Source organism: Triturus cristatus, chromosome 4_1 (genome assembly GCF_964204655.1).
Source record: "Triturus cristatus chromosome 4_1, aTriCri1.1, whole genome shotgun sequence".
Lineage (NCBI taxonomy): Eukaryota > Metazoa > Chordata > Amphibia > Caudata > Salamandridae > Triturus > Triturus cristatus.
The window spans coordinates 313,877,596-313,900,518 of NC_140585.1; the positions used below are offsets into that span (position 1 = coordinate 313,877,596).

Consider the following 22,923-nt stretch of genomic DNA (forward strand, 5'->3'; position numbering starts at 1 on the left):
CCGCGCTGCCGGGCATCGACCCACCGTGCGTGCTGGCTCGTAAGGCAGGCGGAGCAGCGAGGGGCTGCTTGCCCTGGATCGCCAGTAAGATAACCCACTCTATCGTCATACTTATGTTGTATGAAATAAACCTGCAGCAGTTCTTCACCCATAACAAATGTGTCAGTGTAATCCTTGGGTGACGTCTGTGCATGCGTGTTGAGTGGAGCGGATGGCGGTGTGGTCACTATGCTAGCCGAAGGAGAGCCCAAAGGCAAGTCCATCTATATCCGATCACGCCTTGCGCCAGGGATTCTTATCTTTCTCGTCTGCATGCTACCCAATGTTTAACATACTCGGGTGACTAGCTATAGAGTTTAGAGTCTACAATTAGGCAAAAAGCTCTACATAATCTGATTAGTTTAACCATAGATTCTATTTTGAAATAGAATATCTTTGGGCTTCAGCCTCACACCCCCAGCCTTGAACCTGCAGATTATCTAACTAATTACCACCTTTACATAGATCGGTTTCTGGCTTACTCATCAATGCAAGATCCTCCCTAAGTACAAACTAGCTTTTTTTTAAACTTTATTGATACCTATAAGCCAAATTTACTCTTCAAAATGGAAACCTGGAGACAAGCAGCTGAAGGTCCTGATACAGCATCTGCTATGTCCGCTATCTTATTATACGATGCAAACACATTAATAAAGCAGGTGGCTCTTCCTAACATTATTGTAGAATACTAGAAGACAACCTCCCTTACTCTGAGGGAATGATGTTTACCAACTCTTTCCCTGGGGCTCTCATTTATCACCCCCATCCACAAGAACTTAATTTAGCAATGCAGTCTGCTCTCTTCTACCACTGTTTTTCCTAAAATTGTATACCACCTTTTCAGTGTTGGGTGATTTTAACTTTTATCTAGATGATCTCGCCAACTCTTATACTCTTAACCTCCCTGACTCTGCTTGGCTTTAAGCAACTGGTAAAATACACCACCCATTTAGAAGATCACATTCTTGACCCAGTGTTTGTTAATCATGAGGTTATCAAACATGAATAATCGATGCCATTGACTTGGTCAGATCATGCAGTGGTAGCATTTTATATCAATCTCTTTTTGGGGACTAAGAAATTAAAACCTGGCGCACAAAATTCGTCCATGGACTAAAGCTAACTAGACTAATTTTGAACAAGCACATAGTCAGAACATGCCATTAGTTATAATGGTATTAACATCCTAGGGAATAACTTTAATTGCTGTATGAATACAGGGTTAGACACCATTACCCCAGTGCAAGTGAGCAAACTGAAAAGCTAAACCCCTCAGCTCCGTGGGTGTTGAATAATCTCAAAGAGACAAAATAACATTGTAGAAAAGTGGGAGCATCAGTGGATGAAAAATGATGATGTAGAAGCTAAAGCCCAATGCTAGATTGCTATTAATGATTATGTACAATTAAAGTTGCTAGGGCCTTAATGATAACGAAGGATAAAATACTACTTGTGAACTATTTGCTTTAGCAAAACAACTTAGCAGTCATGAGGCTGGCAAAATGATCTCTTCCACGCAGTCTTTGACAACCTGGCAACATTAGTAAGAGAAAAAAGAATCAATATGGACTTTTTCACCTCCTCTGAAAGCTACAGCTTTTTATCTCTTTCTGAGTTTGCTTCTTTCCCTGATAGGATTTTCATCCCTGTCAGAGGATAAGATCATAGAGGTTATACATGCTACCAAATCTGGCTCCTCATTGGAGCCTTCCCCATACTACTACAACATCTTGCTGTTAGCCATTACTAAAATAAGCCCATTCTTTCTAACACGTAATCTTTCTGTGGCAACCAGCACGGTTCCATGCTCATTGAAAAAAGCCATGATTATGCCTCATTTTCACACCCACGGGTGACCCGGGTGAACTTGGTTCGATGCATCAGCGATGAATGGGAAAGACCGGTTATTGTAGCCCGTAAAACAGTATTCAATGTGTAATTGAGATAGAAGCATTGCTTCTGGGTTACTAACAAGCCCATGACGCGATCAGGGGCACCGCGGAAACAGCAACAAACCTTATTTTGTTATTCACAGTATCACACACACTGTACTCAGAAGAATGAACTCTTTTCAGTTAAAAGTATTGAGTACTACAGGAACAATCTGTTTCTCAGTACATCTAAAACAACTACACAGAATATCATAAAAACAGCACGGAGACAGCTTAATAATAATACGAATAAAATGAGAGCATGAAAGGCAGAGCAACTGCCAGTCTAGAGTTTCTTAGGAAAAAAAGACGCACTGCATACCTTGTTGACAGCAAAGGCTGTCTTTATGAGTGGAGGCATGAAGACAGTGTTCCCCCATAAAGGACAAATGCCCCCTGCGGTAGCAGTCAGTTGGTCTTTCTCCGGGACTTGGCTTTTGTTCAGCTTCAGTCTTCAGATGAGATATATCAGCTGCTAAGTGCGAAGTGTGCTGGCAGCAGGTGTGACTGTCTGTGGCAGAATTAAAGGCAATAATTTGGGCGAAGGACCACTCCTGACAAGTGGTCAAGTGACAGTCCTTATATTCGAAATCATATCAGAAATTGCAATTTCTTGGCTGTTCTTTAGCTGTGGTTGGGAGGCGCTAGTTTTGGTTGAGGTCAGGTGTGGCTGGCTATTTAATCCATACACAAGCCCTTGCTATTCGGAACCTTACCTGAAGGAGAACTCTGCCAGTTCTCCATCTTCTGTAAACCTGCGGTCTATCGTCGTATACCTAGGAAAACAAAACGAGACTCAGGAATCACCTTTGGAACCGTACAAGGCAGTAATGCACTAGCGCTCGTTAGTTAAAACTTACCTGGTTAATCTAGAAACTATGCATGTTCTGGCGTTGCAGTTCTTCAAAAAGAGAGAGGTCAGAACTCATTTACAAGTAGCAATTACTACATACAACAAACGTTCTCAAGTGTCTCTGATTCTGCAAAAGAAACATTGTTACAAGTTACATTTGCCTGATACAACTAAGTCGCTAAGGGCTAATGTTTGTATTATGGTGAAAACTACAAACTTTGTGATGTAAATCAATCATGTTGAATAATTACTTGTTTGTTACCGTATGTAGGAGAGTAGGGTCTGCTATCCTATGGTCACCCCAAATTTTTGCTTTTTGCTTCACTGGTTTTTGACATATTGAGGCTGTGGGCCTGCCAATCAGACCCCCAGCCTGCTGTTCTCTCTACTAAATTTACACTATGCACCCTAGGTGCATAACCAATTGGAAGTGGATCACCCTGTGAGCCCCTGTACCAGTGTACACTAGGTACCCAGGGCATTGGTGTATCTAAGGCCTACCAGGGGCTGAAGCATGTATTGTGCCACCCCTGGCCTAACAAATTTGACACAACTGGCTGATCACTCAGCTGGGGTAAGTTGGTGTAACCACCTCTTACTTAGGTGTAGTATACCTATACCTAACCTTAAATGGGACACATGTTAACCTATAAGTCACTCCTATGGCAGGCCTTTACAATCCTGAAGGCAGAGTGCTTGGTTCCATGTGAGATGGTGCTCTGGCATGAGCTGAGCCTGTCTGCAGTGGTCGGAACAACTTCCTTCTACTGTTTCCAGATATCGTCATACCATATACTCTTAAGTGCATTATGAACCTCGCGGTTAAATGCTATCTTTGGTTTGGCTTTATCAAAACATGTCGAGTAAGGTGTCATACGAATTGGAATACTAACCCCTCGCCAATTCTGGCGACGGGGTTAGCATTCCACCCTTCTAGAGGGACACGACATGTACAGTACCTGAAACCCGGGTAAAATCAGACATAGCCTCAGCTCCACAAAATGGATGCTGCCACCACAGACACAAGTCTGCCCTCCTGCTGCTGGGAGTCCTTCCAGCTTGGGAGGTGTGGACAAAGGGTTTCCTGCCAGGGGAGGTGCGTGCACCACCCCAGACAGGATTTTGTGTATTGGTCAGGTAGGGCTTGAAAGAAACCAGACATGCCTGTGGCTCACAAGGAGCCTCGGTGCATATGCCAGTTCAATCCGGTCCTGGGGCACACCAGTCCCGGGCCTGGGGCGAGCTGGACAAAGGATTGGGGGTGTAACCACCCCCCTTCCTGGTCCCACCCTTAGGGAGGGACCTAGCAGGTAGTCCGGCCCCTAGAATCCGCTTAAAGGTAGGAGCTGTGTCCTAAGACTTCAGACATCCTGGAATCAACTTGAAACTAAGAAGAAGACGGGAACTTCGACATTCTGCTGCACAGAAGACTGAAGGAAATCTCCCCTGTGGTCAGGGAGTGACCACCTTGCTAACGCAAGCACCATCCAGCGAATCAATGTCTGCTTTGCCGCCGCCTCCCGCCGGAGCCCGAGCCCAGAGACTGACAAGACCTGGACCTCCAGACCTCCCACCGCCCGATCCACAGTCCCTGAAAAGAGGAGACCCGTGGAGGCACCGAGACACGTGGAGCCAGCCATCTTGAAACGACCACGACAAGCTGCAAGCGCAACAACCGAGGCTCCCTCCAAGTTGTGCTTTGGGATCTGAGAAGCCCAACACCCGAGCAGCATCTGCACCAAAGGTGAGCCCTCCAGCATCTCCACGATCTGCGTGGGGCCCTTCTGCATTTTGCCACTCGACGCGCCTAACCGGTTGCTGGCCCGCTGGCTAGTGGCCATCTTGGCGATGAACCTCAAGAAATACACCGCTGGTCTGGTTGCTCCAGACTGGCCCTTGCTCCCCTTCAAAGGAGCAGTCCCTCTGACCTTGCTGGTCAGAACCATCAGCTTATTTCGTTTTCCACAACAATTGCTTTTGCCAAGGCTTGTTTGCTTCAACCAAGTCGCCAACACCGCCGACAGCGAGAGCCTGCGTGGGACAGCTCGTGAACCAACTCCTGGACGTCGTCGACCTTCAGGGACCACGTGGCTGCAGAGACAAGCTACACCTTTCTTCCTGTTTGCACCCGACATCGCCTGGTACCCACCTGGTGCCACGCTGGTCACTGGCTAGTGACTGTGAACACTGTCCCCTCTGCTTACAGGTCTTCTACAACTCCGATCCACTCTTGGATCCACCGCATCCCTTCCGGACCGACCGCCTGCAGCATCTTTGTCCACAGGCTCCATTGAACAGATAGAAGAAACCCGACGCACTTCGAGGCCTATGCACCCGCTTCCTGTGAGTGAGGTAAAGCTGGCACTCCGGTGCCCAAGTGTAGAGTAACATCTCTAGTGTCTGTGTTTCCAATCTTGAGTTCATAGTCCATCCGGAAGATCCTCTTTGCAGTAATTTTGTAACTTTTACGCACCCATTGAAAACCTATGGGAGCACGCGTGTGACTATTTGCTCTGCACACGCAACCCGTGGACCTCCTGGTCACTAACTGAAGTTAGCTCCTTGTAGGCCCAGCGATTCTAGAGGCCCTAGGCCTTTTCCCTTTTCTGTTCGTGGTACTTATACCACTATTTTAGTATATGGTTTGAGCGGCCACCAGGGCCTATCCATATAAAGTGCAACTTCTGTGTATTCTACTGTAATCTTGTTTGACGATTTGTGCTCCTGTGCTCATAAAGAGTCTAGGGGTTACTTTGAGAAATAAATACATATGTATTTTCAATATATATCTGTGTGGTGTCCTTTCATTGGTATAAAAGGGGGTTACATTTGGTAAAACAGCTGGCTTAACACGCTTCACGAGTTTAGCCTCAAAGACTGCTTAGCCTACGCTACCACTAGGGCAGCTAGTCCGAAAAGGTTGACTTACAACCACACCATAAGGGTTGCTTGGCATGGTACAAGGTGGTCACTTTAACTAGTGAACATCATATACCAGGCGAACTTCTCACATTGGTGAGCAGCGGTTGGATTTGAGCTTGCTGTGTTTTACCATTGTAATCTCTTGGTTACCAATTGAAAGATCACAAAGGTACCTATAGGTACATATAAAACAAGATTAGATATACTTAAGTTCTACTGAACTTAGTTGTTGTAGAGCAAAGGGAGTAGCACACCCTGACTACAACTACTAGATAGGTTTAGTAGGTAAACCCAAGTGTAGGTAGATTGCAACACATCCACCCACACTTAAGAGCAATGGCTGGGGCAGAGGGGTCCACTGTACCCATCTCTGTTGAGAGTGACCCCCAGAGGGCACCATCCATCTTTGCTACCCTTAATCAAAATGAGCTCAGGCAGTTGGCAAATATCAGGGGCCTTAAACAGCCCAAGAATCCTACTTCTGCTGAACTCAGGGAGCTTTTACAGGCTGATGAAGATCAGAAAGCTCTCAGGAAAGCCTCCCAGTTAGGCCCCTTAGGGACAGGAACAGGAGGCCCCCCTTCTGAAGATGCTACTGAAGTACCCCTTTCCAATAGCCATCCCTTAGATGAGAATCATACTACAGAGGAGGAAAGTGGTGAGGATACAGAAAGTAGTGAGGATGAAGGGAGAACTAGCCCAGTGCCAAGTGTTATACGTGGCCCAGCTAACTTAAGGCTACTGGGGACTGACAATGGGATCACCCCATTGGATCTCCCTAGTGGACTTAACCAGGGGTCTGGGAGGCAAAGGAATCACTCAGGTGAATCTAATGCTTCTCATACCTCTAGAGGCTCTCAAGGTCACTCCAGGAGAAGGATGACCACCCCTCAGAGGAGGGAACATGAGGCCAGAATGCAGGAAGCTCAGCTGAGGATCAGGAAGCAGGAGCTAGAAGTAGCCCTGATGGAAGAGAAACTGAACAAGGCTAGGCAACCTAGAGAGAGTGGGTCTATACCCACTGGTGGCAGCATTGTCCCTAGGGACAAAGATAGGGTCTTTGATAATAGGAACCTGTCCAAGGTTGTGCCCCCCTACAAAAGTGGGGATGACATCCACAAATGGATGACTGCTCTTGAGAGAGCCTGCAAAGTACAGCAGGTTCCTGAAGACCAGTGGGCAGCAATCCTCTGGCTCTCCTTTGAAGGAAGAGGCAGAGACAGACTCCTCACTGTTAGGGAGGAGGATGTCAGAAATTACAGAGTCCTGAAGAGTGTCCTAGTTGATGGGTTAGGCTTAACCACTGAACAGTACAGGTTAATGTTCAGAGACACCCAGAAGACACAGAATCAGGACTGGTCTGAATACATTGAATGTGCCACTAAGGCTTTGGAGGGTTGGTTGCTGGGAAGTAAGGTATCTGATTATACAGGATTGTACAATTTGATGATGAGAGAACAGATTTTAAATAACTGTCAAAACCAGCAACTGCATCAACACTTGGTTGACTCTGATCTGACCTCTCCCCAAGAATTGGGAAAGAAGGCAGACAAATGGGTCAGAACCAGGGTTAAGCAAAAGAACCAGAACCAGGGCCAAGGGGGTGATCAGAAGAAAACAGACCAGAAGGGTGGAGATCAGAAATCTAAAGACCAGAAGTCTTCAACAGGGCCCCAAACTACTGCTAAGGAGGGTGGGTCCCAACAACAATCCAAGGGAAAGAAGAAAGAAGGTCAAAAGAAACCCTGGTGCAATCATTGCACGAATACAACTCACTGGACTAGTGATTGTAAGAAGGGTGGAGCCCCCAACACTGTTGCCCCTAAGGCACCTGCTCCCAGTACTACTGTTAGCAGTGTTGGTCCCCAGACAAAGGGTGTAGTGGGAATCACTATGGGAACTGAAGGAGATTCTGACTTAGACAGAACCCTGACACAGGCAGTCTTGATCTGTGATGGGGACATTGATTTGTCCCTGACTGTGAGCCCCAGTAACCTGGGCAAGTACAGACAGACTCCTTTAATTAATGAAAAAGTGGCTCAAGCCTACAGGGACACATGTGCCAGTGTCACTATGGTGACACCAGGCTTTGTGGACCCTGGACAGTTCATACCAGGTGAGAATTACCTGGTGACCAATGCCAGCAATGCCACTACTTCACATAGTGTGGCAGTTGTTAACTTCTCATGGGGAGGGGTAACTGGCCTCAAAAGGGTTGTGGTTAGTGCAGACCTCCCAGTAGAATGTTTGTTGGGCAATGACCTAGAGAGTTCTCTATGGTCTGAAGTGGAGTACAGGACACATGCAGAGATGTTAGGTATATCACCACATGTCCTTGCTGTGACCAGGTCACAGGCCAAAAAGTGCCTTACTGAACCTCAGGTCTTGGATCCTGGAACAATGGACCAAGCACCTACCAAGAAGAAGAACAGGAGGGTCAAGGCTGTGCCTTCCCCCCTGCCTCAGAGTGATGATCAACCTTCCCAGGAAGCTGATCTAGAGGACCCTGAAGGAACTGTCCCTGAAGAGCTTGAACCTGATCAGGTTGAGTTTCTGGGGACAGGGGGACCTTCAAGGGCTGACTTGAGGCAGGCTCAGTTATCCTGTCCCTCTCTTGAACCCCTCAGACAGCTGGCTGCTGCTGAGGCTGCTGGGAATGCTCAAGGTACCCATAAAGTGTATTGGGATGAAGGGCTCCTTTATTCAGAGGCTAGAGACCCCAAGCCTGGTGCTACCAGGAGGTTGGTTATACCTCTGCAATTTAGGGGCTTCCTTCTTACCTTGGCCCATGATATTCCTTTAGCAGGACACCTAGGCCAGAACAAGACTTGGGACAGACTTGTCCCTCACTTTCACTGGCCTCACATGAATGAAGATACCAAGGAGTTTTGTCGCTCCTGTGTGACCTGCCAAGCCAGTGGCAAATCAGGTGGCACAACAAAGGCCCCCCTCATACCACTACCTGTGGTGGGGGTCCCCTTTGAAAGAGTGGGAATAGATATAGTGGGTCCCATGGATCCTCCCACTGCATCTGGGCACAGATTTATACTGGTGGTAGTGGATCATGCCACCAGGTATCCAGAGGCAATTCCCCTTAGGACCACTACAGCTCCTGTTGTGGCCAGGGCCCTGCTGGGAGTATTCTCCAGAGTGGGGTTTCCTAAGGAGGTAGTTTCTGACAGAGGTACCAACTTCATGTCAGGATACTTGACAGCTATGTGGAAGGAATGTGGTGTCAACTACAAGTTCACCACCCCTTATCACCCACAATGCAATGGGCTTTTTGAGAGATTCAACAAGACCCTAAAGGGTATGATCAAAGGATTACCTGAAAAGCTCAGGCGAAAATGGGACATCCTTCTACCCTGCCTTCTGTTTGCTTACAGAGAGGTCCCACAAAAGGGGGTTGGCTACAGCCCCTTTGAATTGTTGTTTGGGCACCCTGTAAGAGGCCCACTGTGTTTAGTGAAGGAAGGATGGGAGTTACCTCTCAAAAAGCCTAAACAGGACATAGTGGACTATGTACTTGGTCCCCGCTCCAGGATGGCTGAGTATATGGAGAAGGCATCCAAAAACCTTGAGGCAAGCCAGGCCTTACAGAAAGCTTGGCATGACCAAAAGGCTGTCTTGGTTGAGTTTCAGCCAGGACAGAAGGTATGGGTGTTGGAGCCAGGGGCCCCAGCAGCACTCCAAGACAAATGGTCTGGACCCCATACAATCCTGGAAAAGAAGGGAGAGGTTACCTACTTGGTGGACCTAGGAACTCCCAGGAGTCCCCACAGTGTACTCCATGTTAACAGGTTAAAAGCATATGTTGACAGGGCAGACATGGGCTTGCTCATGGCTACAGATGAGGGACAGGAGGAAGAGAGTGACCCTCTCCCAGACCTGTTGTCTCAGAACCCTGAAGATGGCTCAGTTGACGGAGTGACCCTTGGAGGCAACCTCACTGCCCATCAGCAGACTGAATGTAGACAAGTTCTACAATCATTTCAACATCTGTTTTCCCTAATACCTAGCCAAACTGACTGGTGTACCCATGTGGTGGACACTGGTGACAGTCTGCCTGTAAAGAACAAGCTTTACAGACAACCTGACCACGTCAGGGACTGTATAAAGGCTGAGGTACATAAAATGCTGGAATTAGGTGTCATTGAACCCTCAGAGAGCCCCTGGGCTAGCCCAGTGGTTCTGGTCCCCAAACCTCACACCAAAGATGGCAAGAGAGAGATGAGGTTCTGTGTGGATTACAGAGGACTCAATGCTGTCACCAGGACAGATGCACACCCTATTCCAAGGGCAGATGAGCTCATAGACAAACTAGCTTCTGCTAAGTTTTTGAGCACATTTGACTTAACAGCTGGCTATTGGCAAATCAGATTAGCTGAGGAGTCTAATGCCAAAACAGCATTCTCAACCCCAGGTGGGCACTACCAATTTGTGGTGATGCCCTTTGGTCTGAAGAATGCACCTGCCACCTTCCAAAGGCTGGTGAACCAAGTCCTTACTGGGTTGGACGACTTTTGTGCAGCATATCTTGATGACATTGCTGTCTTTAGCTCCACCTGGGAGGATCACCTGATCCACCTGAAGAAGGCTCTTGAGGCCCTGCAAAGGGCAGGCCTCACTATCAAGGCTACTAAGTGCCAGATAGGGCAGAGTAAGGTTGTATATTTGGGCCACCTTGTAGGTGGAGGCCAAGTTCAACCACTGGAGAGTAAGATACAATCCATCAAGGACTGGTCTCCTCCAACCACCCAGACTCAAGTTCGAGCTTTCTTGGGCTTGACTGGGTACTACAGGAAGTTTGTTAAGAACTATGGGTCCATTGTGACTCCTCCTAATGATCTGACATCCAAGAAGATGCCCAAAAAGGTTCAGTGGACAGTAAGCTGTCAAAAGGCATTTGATGACCTGAAGGAGGCCATGTGCTCTGCACCTATCCTGAAAAGTCCTGACTACTCCAAATAGTTTATTGTCCAAACAGATGCTTCTGAGTTGGGTGTGGGAGCTGTGCTGTCACAACTTAATGTAGATGGTCAAGACCAACCCATTGCTTTTATTAGCAGAAGGTTGACCCCCAGAGAGAAGAATTGGTCAGCTATTGAGAGGGAGGCCTTTGCTGTGGTGTGGGCCCTGAAGAAGCTGAGGCCATACTTGTTTGGCACTCACTTCAAGATTCAGACCGACCATAAGCCCCTCTTGTGGCTAAATCAGATGAAGGGTGAAAACCCCAAACTGCTTAGGTGGTCCATTTCCCTACAGGGGATGGACTTTACAGTGGAGCACCGGCCAGGTGCTGACCATGGGAATGCAGATGGTCTCTCCAGGTACTTCCACTTAGGACATGAAGACGAGACTGGTCAAGGCTAGTTTAATGTCCCTGCGTTTGGGGGGGGGGTTGTGTAGGAGAGTAGGGTCTGCTATCCTATGGTCACCACAAATGTTTGCTTTTTGCTTCACTGGTTTTTGACATATTGAGGCTGTGGGCCTGCCAATCAGACCCCCAGCCTGCTGTTCTCTCTACTAAATTTACACTATGCACCCTAGGTGCATAACCAATTGGAAGTGGATCACCCTGTGAGCCCCTGTACCAGTGTACACTAGGTACCCAGGGCATTGGTGTATCTAAGGCCTACCAGGGGCTGAAGCATGTATTGTGCCACCCCTGGCCTGGCCTAACAAATTTGACACAACTGGCTGATCACTCAGCTGGGGTAAGTTGGTGTAACCACCTCTTACTTAGGTGTAGTATACCTATACCTAACCTTAAATGGGACACATGTTAACCTATAAGTCACTCCTATGGCAGGCCTTAACAATCCTGAAGGCAGAGTGCTTGGTTCCATGTGAGATGGTGCTCTGGCATGAGCTGAGCCTGTCTGCAGTGGTCGGAACAACTTCCTTCTACTGTTTCCAGATATTGTCATACCATATACTCTTAAGTGCATTATGAACCTCGCGGTTAAATGCTATCTTTGGTTTGGCTTTATCAAAACATGTCGAGTAAGGTGTCATACGAATTGGAATACTAACCCCTCGCCAATTCTGGCGACGGGGTTAGCATTCCACCCTTCTAGAGGGACACGACATGTACAGTACCTGAAACCCGGGTAAAATCAGACATAGCCTCAGCTCCACAAAATGGATGCTGCCACCACAGACACAAGTCTGCCCTCCTGCTGCTGGGAGTCCTTCCAGCTTGGGAGGTGTGGACAAAGGGTTTCCTGCCAGGGGAGGTGCGTGCACCACCCCAGACAGGATTTTGTGTATTGGTCAGGTAGGGCTTGAAAGAAACCAGACATGCCTGTGGCTCACAAGGAGCCTCGGTGCATATGCCAGTTCAATCCGGTCCTGGGGCACACCAGTCCCGGGCCTGGGGCGAGCTGGACAAAGAATTGGGGGTGTAACCACCCCCCTTCCTGGTCCCGCCCTTATGGAGGGACCTAGCAGGTAGTCCGGCCCCTAGAATCCGCTTAAAGGTAGGAGCTGTGTCCTAAGACTTCAGACATCCTGGAATCAACTTGAAACTAAGAAGAAGACGGGAACTTCGACATTCTGCTGCACAGAAGACTGAAGGAAATCTCCCCTGTGGTCAGGGAGTGACCACCTTGCTAACGCAAGCACCATCCAGCGAATCAATGTCTGCTTTGCCGCCGCCTCCCGCCGGAGCCCGAGCCCAGAGACTGACAAGACCTGGACCTCCAGACCTCTCACCGCCCGATCCACAGTCCCTGAAAAGAGGAGACCTGTGGAGGCACCGAGACACGTGGAGCCAGCCATCTTGAAACGACCACGACAAGCTGCAAGCGCAACAACCGAGGCTCCCTCCAAGTTGTGCTTTGGGATCTGAGAAGCCCAACACCCGAGCAGCATCTGCACTAAAGGTGAGCCCTCCAGCATCTCCACCATCTGCGTGGGGCCCTTCTGCATTTTGCCACTCGACGCGCCTAACCGGTTGCTGGCCCGCTGGCTAGTGGCCATCTTGGCGACGAACCTCAAGAAATACACCGCTTGTCTGGTTGCTCCAGACTGGCCCTTGCTCCCCTCCAAAGGAGCAGTCCCTCTGACCTTGCTGGTCAGAACCATCAGCTTATTTCGTTTTCCACAACAATTGCTTTTGCCAAGGCATGTTTGCTTCAACCAAGTCGCCGACACCGCTGACAGCGAGAGCCTGCGTGGGACAGCTCGTGAACCGACTCCTGGACGTCGTCGACCTTCAGGGACCACGTGGCTGCAGAGACAAGCTACACCTTTCTTCCTGTTTGCACCCGACATCGCCTGGTACCCACCTGGTGCCACGCTGGTCACTGACTAGTGACTGTGAACACTGTCCCCTCTGCTTACAGGTCTTCTACAACTCCGATCCACTCTTGGATCCACCGCATCCCTTCCGGACCGACCGCCTGCAGCATCTTTGTCCACAGGCTCCATTGAACAGATAGAAGAAACCCGACGCACTTCGAGGCCTATGCACCCGCTTCCTGTGAGTGAGGTAAAGCTGGCACTCCGGTGCCCAAGTGTAGAGTAACATCTCTAGTGTCTGTGTTTCCAATCTTGAGTTCATAGTCCATCCGGAAGATCCTCTTTGCAGTAATTTTGTAACTTTTACGCACCCATTGAAAACCTATGGGAGCACGCGTGTGACTATTTGCTCTGCACACGCAACCCGTGGACCTCCTGGTCACTAACTGAAGTTAGCTCCTTGTAGGCCCAGCGATTCTAGAGGCCCTAGGCCTTTTCCCTTTTCTGTTCGTGGTACTTATACCACTATTTTAGTATATGGTTTGAGCGGCCACCAGGGCCTATCCATATAAAGTGCAACTTCTGTGTATTCTACTGTAATCTTGTTTGACGATTTGTGCTCGTGTGCTCATAAAGAGTCTAGGGGTTACTTTGAGAAATAAATACATATATATTTTCAATATATATCTGTGTGGTGTCCTTTCATTGGTATAAAAGGGGGTTACATTTGGTAAAACAGCTGGCTTAACACGCTTCACGAGTTTAGCCTCAAAGACTGCTTAGCCTACGCTACCACTAGGGCAGCTAGTCCGAAAAGGTTGACTTACAACCACACCATAAGGGTTGCTTGGCATGGTACAAGGTGGTCACTTTAACTAGTGAACATCATATACCAGGCCAACTTCTCACACCGTACAGTTGTGAATTATACATTTTACATTGTACGAGTGTCCCGAGGTAAAGAATGAGAAACACTTGTTTGTTAGAGACAACATATTCACTTCTGAGGGAAGAAGTGGTGGAAGCAGTTTCACTGATAAATCCTAAGAGCTCTAAGAATTGAGAGAGTGTAGGAATGTGCCCTGTCTAGTATCATCAGCAGTGAGAGTTAGGGAGCTTGTTTATCTACACAATAGGGAAGGGGGTATTCTAAGCTAATAGCAGACTTTAACATCAACCATCCAATCGACGCTTGGAACCAAGAAACTAGGAGCAGAACTGCGATGTGGCCATGTCTGCAAAGAGAATAATCTTTTTCTCTCTCTAGTCCCAAACCCCTTTCCCCTGTCGACATCTCAGGTCTGCAGGATTACCTCATTTTGGGGCCACAGGAGCTTGCCAGTGGAATTGGGATCTAGCACCTCGGAGAATCATGTTCGAACTGGGATATCAAAAATCCAGGTTAGGGCTTGTTGGAGTCCCTGAAAATATCTAGCATATTTTAAATGTCATCCAAAAGCCTACTCTTAACATCTACTTCTGTGCGCTATACTAAGAGAGCATGGAAGGGAGAGCAACTTGCAGTCTAGAGTTTCTTAGAGAGAAGAGACACACTGCATACCTTATTGACAGCGAAGGTTGTCTTTATCAGCGGAGGTGCGAAGACAGTGTTCCCATTGGAGCAGGCTGGTTTTAAACCTAACGGTTCAACCTTAGATAATACCACAACCCTTCAACTGATCTGTGAAAAATACATGGCATGACGTTATATGAGGGTTTATGCAGTGGCGGCTCCTCCGCTATGGCGGAGGAGAATTGCCCCACAGCTCTTAAACAGTGCCAAGTAGAAACCTAAAATGATAATAACTTATATTATTGTTATTTTATGCTTCCTGTCCTGCTGCTTTGCGGGCCTGTGGGCTAGGCTGCTCTGCTCTCGGAACAGGGGAGGAGTGGTTCGCCCACTCCTAAGTGCGCAATGACTGCTTGGTCAGCCCTCTCGGGCCAACCAAACCAGTCATAAGCAGTTTCCCCATTCTCCATGCAGGTTGCATTACAGCCTGCAATGGGAACATGCCCCACCACGGTGCTCAGACCAATCACAGTACTGCATTGCAGCGTTGTGATTAGCTATGGGGAGGGATCCCGGCTGCTTGCTTCCTGTTCCTGGAGTCGGAGGCAGGAGAGCAGGAGCAGAGAGCGGGACACAGTCTCAAGGTAAGTTTATTTATTTTTTTATTTATCCCCTGCGCGAAATCCATGCATAACCCGCCATCCTGCGAGCCATGCCGGCCACCACTGGGTTTATGTCATACATATCGATTTGTTCACAGCTTTTGACCAGGTGTAGATTGGCCTACTTTGTGGCTAAAGCTTAGAAATCTAAAAATCTCCGATCCTCTGCTTAATCTTATATTTGCACTTTATTCTTTTACTTGGTGCCATGTACTACTTGGGAGTGGCTGTGGGTTATCGCCTAAAATATTCACAAATAGCGGTCTTAAACAAGGTTGTCTCTTAGCCCCCTTATTTTCGCCCTATATAGCTATGATTTACCTATGGCACTGACTTAATTAGGAGGGGATGCCCCGAAGTTAGGTCACCATTTTATGCGGATGATATCTTGATTTTGGACCCAACTCCTAGGGTGCTACAGAGACGCTTGAATTGTCTGCAGAGGTTTGCTGATGACCATTATTTAAATATTAACATCAGTAAGAGTAAAGTGAGGATAATCAGAGCTAAGAGCGGTAGAAAGATGAGAAATTTTATGAGCGATAAGCAACTCAGGAGTTTGAATGTGTTAATACATATCCTTATTTGGGCAAAATATTCTCTGCCAATCTTTCTGTGACACAATATAGCTCGCTTTGATCAGGTAAACTGATGGCACATACCAACACACTCTTAACACTTTACAGGGCTGTTAGCCGCAGAACCTTTCCCCACTTACTGGCTATGTAAAATGTAAAAATCCCCTCAACTGTACTTTACGCCATTGAAATCTTGGATTTGAAATATTGGAACTTTCCGCACAAAATGAAGGTGAAAATATTTCGTAAAATTTGCTGTATAAATACCCTTGCTCCATTTGAAGCCTCACGCCTAGAAATAGGGCTCCCGAGCATTTATGTTAAGGGACTGGCCAACGTCCTTCAATGGAGCCACAAGCTTTTGCTTAGCACATAGAATTTCTTTAGAAGTTTACTCTGTTTAGAAGTATTTGGCCATTGCAGGACTGCTAGTACCCTTCTTAAGAATTTTAATAATGCACTTTAGTCTGAACAGAGCTGAGCTTACAGCAATGTCATGCTTTGCCCTTAAGAATTTTTTGAAACATAACATCAAGATTACTTCAAGGGAACAAGATATGATTTCATGTAGGAAAAAAAGGGACGATAGAGGTAATAGTTTCCACATGTTCTGGGGATCAACCTAAACAATATTTAAAGTGGAATTTGGAATATAGTATTCGTAATTTTTTTGTATTGTTTCAAATAAATATTTTCCCATTAAGTGTTATTACAGGAGCATGATTTGGGATGGCTTCAGAGTTCAGATTGTGTAATCTCTGCAGAGTCTCCATACAAAGCTTCAAGCATGTTTTTGGTGTGCTCCGCACTAGATAATAATCATTGACATCTGTTGAAAACATTGTTTTTGAAACTCGGAAAGCACTCAACGCAAGAAGGTGTGCAACTTTTACTTATTCAAGTAAATGAAATGATTTGTTTTACAATTTTTACCTAGATTTGTATTGATTTTGTAATTTGAATGCTATGCAAAGTGGATCTCATTGTATCTTATAAACAAATTTAAATTATATCTATGTCATCAATCGAATGACTTGATGCTTTCACAGATCTTAGAAAGATAAGGTCAGGCAACATTTGCTTCTAATGGCAGACATGACAATGATTCTTTATAAATCTGGAAAGATGGCGAATTCCATTGTTTCAGAGAGGAAGATAGCAACCTCCACTAGACAAGATAAAGTCTGGGCATAAAAAACATGGATCTGAACCTTATGAGCTTTATTTCATGCCCAATTTATATGTCTGAATATCTAGTCATAGGGGCATATCTAACCAATAGTGTTTTATCTAATGTATAGGGAAAGCCATGCTCTCTAATTACAGAGGTCTAAAATACCCAGAGCAATATATATACTTAATCAAATTATGTGTGTAAAATATAATAAAAAGCAAATCATGCAATATTAAACATATAAATGAAGCATAAATCAAAGGCAATCAATATATCAGATATGTAAATGGCAAAAATGATACCTATAATGAGTACAGCGAAGCATGAATACTTTCAAGCCTTGCGTTGTTTCAAATGATCAATATATATTAATAATGTAGTCTATCTAAAAGGGTTTTGTGCATGTTGTTGATTAAACATACCAGGGATTATATGGAATAGACCAGATTAAAAATATGTAGTATAAAAATAAAAGCAAATATTTATTAAAAGAGTCTTAAAAAGGACAGTTTTCTTCTGTTCTAAGAAAATTCAGGCTTTTGTGGTATATAAAGCAAATCGTTGTTTGTTGGCCGACTCGTGTATTTTGTGTATTCAATGGACTAGCAATTGGCTGCTCGTCTAAGGCACTCAATTGTAACTGCGCCTCCTCTCCCGGAGGCTCGAACGATAACAGCGAATCAAGCCTTTCAATAGCGAGTCGAAAAGTGCCACTAGTGATAATGCTCTGTCAGAGGTGTGGAATCCTGTAGGAGAGACAGATGCATTGATCATAATTATTTCTGTTGCTTATGTAGAGGTTGAATTATCATTTCCATATCCAAATAAGCCACCAGGTCTGTTCCAGATGTAATTTCAAGATGACTTCAGTCAGACAGATGTTTTTAAATTATTTTTTTTGTTTATTAAATTACAAATCAACACACGGCCAATTTACAGCAATGATCAACTTCCATAACTCTCAGCACATTATCAATCCCAGCACCCTCATAGTCTTCCTTACTCAGCCACTATTGTTTTACAATGTTAATACAGTATTATCCTCTCCGCGATAATCTTCCCAATGGGTTCTAGAGTTCTACAATAATACAGGGTGTTATATTCTTAAATGCCGGCAATTATCAACACATGTCGTATAATTTACAATAAGCCATCACAATCAAACACCCTCCCACTGCCGCCAGTGTGTCCGAACCCCTGTTCACCTTATTATAGTAACAGCATCCGTTCCTTCGTGTCATGATTCAGGACGATCGGGGGACATCACCTCTTGGTCCCGGTACTCCTCTTGACCCCCCAGTCCATTGTCACAGGGCTAGTCCTATATTCCTCTCTCAGTTCTTGGTTCCTCATGGGGAGCCCATCAGACCCTCCCCAACAGGATCCCCTTCCGAGCCAGTCTCTGGAATCTGCAGCGCTATTACTAGTGCCTCCCACGCCCTTGCTGCCTCCATCGCCTTCTCATTATTAGTGCGTATAGCCTGCTGCAATCTAACTGTGCCCTCACTCCTAGCCAACGTAAGTAGTTCTGATTTCCACTTCCCTATGCTAGGCCCTCATCGTGACTTCCATTGGGCCGTGATCTCTCTCTTAGCCAGTAGCAGTCCTAGATCTATAAACTTGCTCGTGATTTTCGTTTTGGGAGTATGAGGAAACCAATGCAAAATACAGGTGCCTATGTTAGCCTCTATTTGTCGCTCCGTGACCCCACATAGCAGACCAACCACCTCCTGCCAGTACGTTCCTAACTGTCCGCAACTCCACAACATATGGTGCAGCTCCGCCCCCTCTAGGTTACAGCGTGGACACTGGGCCGTTTCTATCTGGAAATACCGATTAATCTTAGCCGGCGTCAAATAGGCCCTATGCAGTATAAAGAAGTGTATTAATTGAAATCTAGCATTCCTAGAACTCTTCCAAGCCCTCCGGGTCAACTGCGCCCATGTAGCATCCGGTATTTCCTTCCCAAGGTCAACCTCCCACTTTCTCTGCAGGTCTTGCAAAGGTTGAAGGCCTTCAGTGACCAATCGCCTGTAAATACAAGTGACCGCCTTAAACGTTCCTGCCGCCATCACTACATATTGACATGCCATAGAGGTCTGTGGTTCTGATAGTCCTCCCTTCCAGTGGCATTGTATCGCGGAGACCAGGGCTGCATACAATAAGTAATCTCCTCGCGGCAGAACGTAACTGTCCTGTAGCGTTTGAAAAGGCAATAACACCCCATCTTCATACAAATCCCCCATTACCTGGACTCCCATCTTCTCCCAGTCTGCCAGTGCCGACCAATCCCCTCCATGCGGGAGGGCAGTACACATGCCCAAGGGTATCTCCGGAGCATACGGGTGACTAATTCTCGCTCTACGCTGGCTCCTGTTCCAACACTGTCTCAGCGTCCGCTCTTCCGCGGTTAGTGACCCGACACGCAGCCCCTGCTGTAGTACTGTAAACTATAGCACGTGGCGCTGTATCCACCGGCCCTCTGGACCGTCAGGGCCCCTGAACTCTCGAGCCACCGCCTGAGTAAGCCATTGCAGCTGAGCAGCCAAGTAATAAAATTCAAAGTCCGGTACCACTAACCCCCATCTGACCGTGGTCTCATCATGGTAGACAAAGCCACCCGCCGTCTCCCGTGTCCCCATATAAAGCCACCAACCATGGATCTAATCTGCTTGAAATTAGCCCCCGGTATCCACAACGGCAATGTCCTAAAATAATATAGCAAGCGGGGGAGCACCACCATCTTCAGGAGTGCCACCCTGCCAGCCACAGTCAGTGGAAGAGTGCTCCAAAAAGCCAAGTTACCTCGCAGTTCCCGTAAAGCCCTTCCCACATTCCCTTCCAGTAGACCAGCAGGTGCATGATATATGTTGGGGACTCCTTACCTTTCCAAACGCTGTTGGGGGTCATTGCAGGGGCCAGCTAGAAGCCCCGTGGGACCGTTGCTTCACCCAGTCCCGCGTCCCTGCGCCGGAGGACTTCAATTCCCGGCAGGCAGGGGACGCACTTGTTGCACGTCACCAGCAAGCGCCCGGAGGCGCTCAAAACACCGAGGCGCCTCCCGCAGCGTGGGACTCCTTACCTTTCCAAACGCTGTTAGGGGTCGTTGCAGGAGCCAGCTAGAAGCCCCGTGGAACCGTTGCTTCACCCAGACCCGCGTCCCTGCGCCGGAGGACTTCAATTCCCGGCAGGCAGGGGACGCACTAGTTGCACGTCACCAGCAAGCGCCAGGAGGCGCTCAAAACACCGAGGCGCCTCCCGCAGCGCGGGACTCCTTACCTTTCCAAACGCTGTTGGGGGTCGTTGCAGGGGCCAGCTAGAAGCACCGTGGGGCCGTTGCTTTACCCAGACCCGCGTCCCTGCGCCGGAGGACTTCAAATCCCGGCAGGCAGGGGACGCACTTGTTGCACGTCACCAGCAAGCGCCCGGAGGCGCTCAAAACACCGAGGCGCCTCCTGCAGCGCGGGACTCCTTATCTTTCCAAACGCTGTTGGGGGTCGTTGCAGGGGCCAGCTAGAAGCCCCGTGGGACCGTTGCTTCACCCAGACCCGCGTCCCTGCGCCGGAGGACTTCAATTCCCGGCAGGCAGGGGACGCACTTGTTGCACGTCACCAGCAAGCGCCCGGAGGCGCTCAAAACACCGAGGCGCCTCCTGCAGCGCGGGACTCCTTACCTTTCCAAACGCGGTTAGGGGTCGTTGCAGGGGCCAGCTAGAAGCCCCGTGGAACCGTTGCTTCACCCAGACCCGCGTCCCTGCGCCGGAGGACTTCAATTCCCGGCAGGCAGGGGGCGCACTAGTTGCACGTCACCAGCAAGCGCCCGGAGGCGCTCAAAACACCGAGGCGCCTCCCGCAGCGCGGGACTCCTTACCTTTCCAAACGCTGTTGGGGGTCGTTGCAGGGGCCAGCTAGAAGCACCGTGGGACCGTTGCTTCACCCAGACCCGCGTCCCTGCGCCGGAGGACTTCAAATCCCGGCAGGCAGGGGACGCACTTGTTGCACGTCACCAGCAAGTGCCCGGAGGCGCTCAAAACACCGAGGCGCCTCCCACAACGTGGGACTCCTTACCTTTCCAAACGCTGTTGGGGGTCGTTGCAGGGGCCAGCTAGAAGCCCCGTGGGACCGTTGCTTCACCCAGACCCGCGTCCCTGCTCCGGAGGACTTCAATTCCCGGCAGGCAAGGGACACACTTGTTGCACGTCACCAGCAAGTGCCCGGAGGCGCTCAAAACACCGAGGCGCCTCCCGCAGCGTGGGACTCCTTACCTTTCCAAACGCTGTTGGGGGTCGTTGCAGGGGCCAGCTAGAAGCCCCGTGGGACCGTTGCTTCACCCAGACCTGCGTCCCTGCGCCGGAGGATTTCAATTCCCGGCAGGCAGGGGACACACTTGTTGCACGTCACCAGCAAGCGCCCGGAGGCGCTCAAAACACCGAGGCGCCTCCCGAAGCGCGGGACGCGCCCGGCGTGCCCGGGCCAAGGGCGGGCCCGTCCTGCGCCCGTCAACGACCGGAAAGACAGGGCAGGGCACACTCTCTAACTCCTGCCACAAGACACCCTCACCTTTCCCTGGACACTAGAACCTGAGTAAAAGGTACTGTGGGGTTATAGCAGGGGGAATCATGCAAGGTTGTTTATTGTGTTGCATGATTAATTGACTGCATAACACTCAGAAGAATGGGCAAACGGAAATCTATGGAGGGGGGGGGCCCAGCAGCTGAATATAAAGAAAGCGAAAAAGATAAAAAAAAGCTATCGCCGCCAGTTCAAATTGTACCCTGAGCCGTATTGAAAATCTGGTCAGTGATTTTGAGGTTATTCTAGCAGACAATACACCACAACATGAGGCGATTCCCATCCCCAATACAGAAGATGCAGGCCAATGTAGAGGGAAGGCGATTCCAGATATTTTTAAAAATAAAAAAACACCGCAATCTCTACCCATTTGCTTAGTGCACACTCAACCAGAGATTAGTCCTGTGCCTGCTGCAACTGGGTCATCGGGCTTTATAGACGATGACCTATTAATTGCAACAGACATTAACACTGATAAGGGGTCTGCATTGTCAAGCCCAGGGGATATCACAATTTTATGTAGTAATAAATATGCCGTCCTGGAGGGGGAAACAGGCGACGCGGCAGATGTAATCGCGCAGGCGTCTAAGAGGGGCTCAGTTGAAAATGTAGCAGCTATATGTGCAGAAAGATCTGTGGGCTTCTCAATTTGTCCTGGTTCCACCAAGGCGATCCTGTTAAAGTTAGAGAAACTTGAACAGGACATGGTGGATATCAAGAGATTATTGGCGACACTATCCCAGAAAGGGAATGTAGCTCTGACAAACAAAATTTTGCGCCCTGGCAGTTCCACTCTAATACCAACGCCACTACCTCAATTACTGTCCCCCGTCCTTAGGTCTTTATCTGAGGGCGAGCGCCCAAAGATTACACCGATGAGCACCAAGTCCTGCCCCAAATCATATGCTGATATTATAAGATCGCAGGGCGCAGATTTGCGAAATAAGCCTGGTCCCCTAACTGCCCCATCATTTAGTAATGGGAGGATGGAAAGAGATAGAATCACTAAGGCGAGCACAACCTATACATCTGTGTCCAACACCAAAAGTATTGCTAATAATATAGTATACATGACCGGTGTCCCTAAAATGAACAATAAGCAGGGCCCTGAATCCAGGGAATCCATACATAATAAAACCATTCATTGGCTCAGATACGTTAGGGGCTGCAGATCCATCATCAGAGAGGATTTAATAAGCGTTAAGAGATTGTCTCTATTCAGCTCCAGCAGCGACTGTATTGAAATCCACCTTAATAACCATATTATGGCGGATAACTTGGTGAATTTGGAGTTCCGGTCCTCCCCGCCCAATCATTCTAATATCCAGATTAGGCGTCTGCCCTTATGGTTCACTGAAGGGGCAGACGATGACTCAGGCCTTAATAGTATAGACTGACTAATAGGTGGCAATGCCAGTCCTTATCAGGAGTTTGG

At 48.0% G+C, this 22,923-nt stretch overlaps 1 long non-coding RNA gene across 1 annotated transcript in view; it reads right to left on the bottom strand.

The window, feature by feature from the left end:
• Positions 1-22,923, bottom strand: part of LOC146854859 (uncharacterized) — a 272,491-nt gene that overhangs the window by 235,474 nt on the left and 14,094 nt on the right. Inside the window, exon 2 of the long non-coding RNA XR_014980759.1 lies at positions 2,687-2,746. This is a non-coding gene — a long non-coding RNA (uncharacterized LOC146854859). The remainder of the gene's footprint in view (positions 1-2,686; positions 2,747-22,923) is intronic.